The sequence below is a fragment of the Melospiza georgiana genome, chromosome 14 (genome assembly GCF_028018845.1).
Source record: "Melospiza georgiana isolate bMelGeo1 chromosome 14, bMelGeo1.pri, whole genome shotgun sequence".
Taxonomy (NCBI): domain Eukaryota; kingdom Metazoa; phylum Chordata; class Aves; order Passeriformes; family Passerellidae; genus Melospiza; species Melospiza georgiana.
The window spans coordinates 8,631,825-8,632,272 of record NC_080443.1 but is presented as its reverse complement, the minus strand read 5'-3'; positions in this window follow the sequence as shown (position 1 = coordinate 8,632,272).

Genomic DNA, 448 nt, shown 5'->3' with positions numbered 1-448 from the left:
TTCAGCAAAACTGAAGATGTTGCAAATACAACACTGGGGTATGGCTTATAAATTGATATAATTAGGAGCTGGTCTGATCAGTGCTATCAATGTCAGCACATTCCAAAGAAGGCAGGGCTGTTCATTCAAGTTGGCTGCTTGTGTATTCTCTCAATTTGAAGCTGTGTGAATATATTTTATATTTTCCAAATGTATCTGTCACATCCTACCTTAATGGTGACAGCATATCACATCACACCGTGTCTCTGTCTCACTGCATCTACACTGGTGTCTAATGAATGCTGCTGCACAAAGGCTGCTGTTCTCTGAGCAGCTGAGTGAGCTCCTGCCTGACTCAGAGGCTTTTGCTCAGCCCTTTAGCTCTGCAGTTTGTGGCAGTTTCCCCCCTATTACCCTGTGGCCAGGCTGCACTCACCCTGTGTCTGTTCTCAGGGCAGAGGAGGATGGG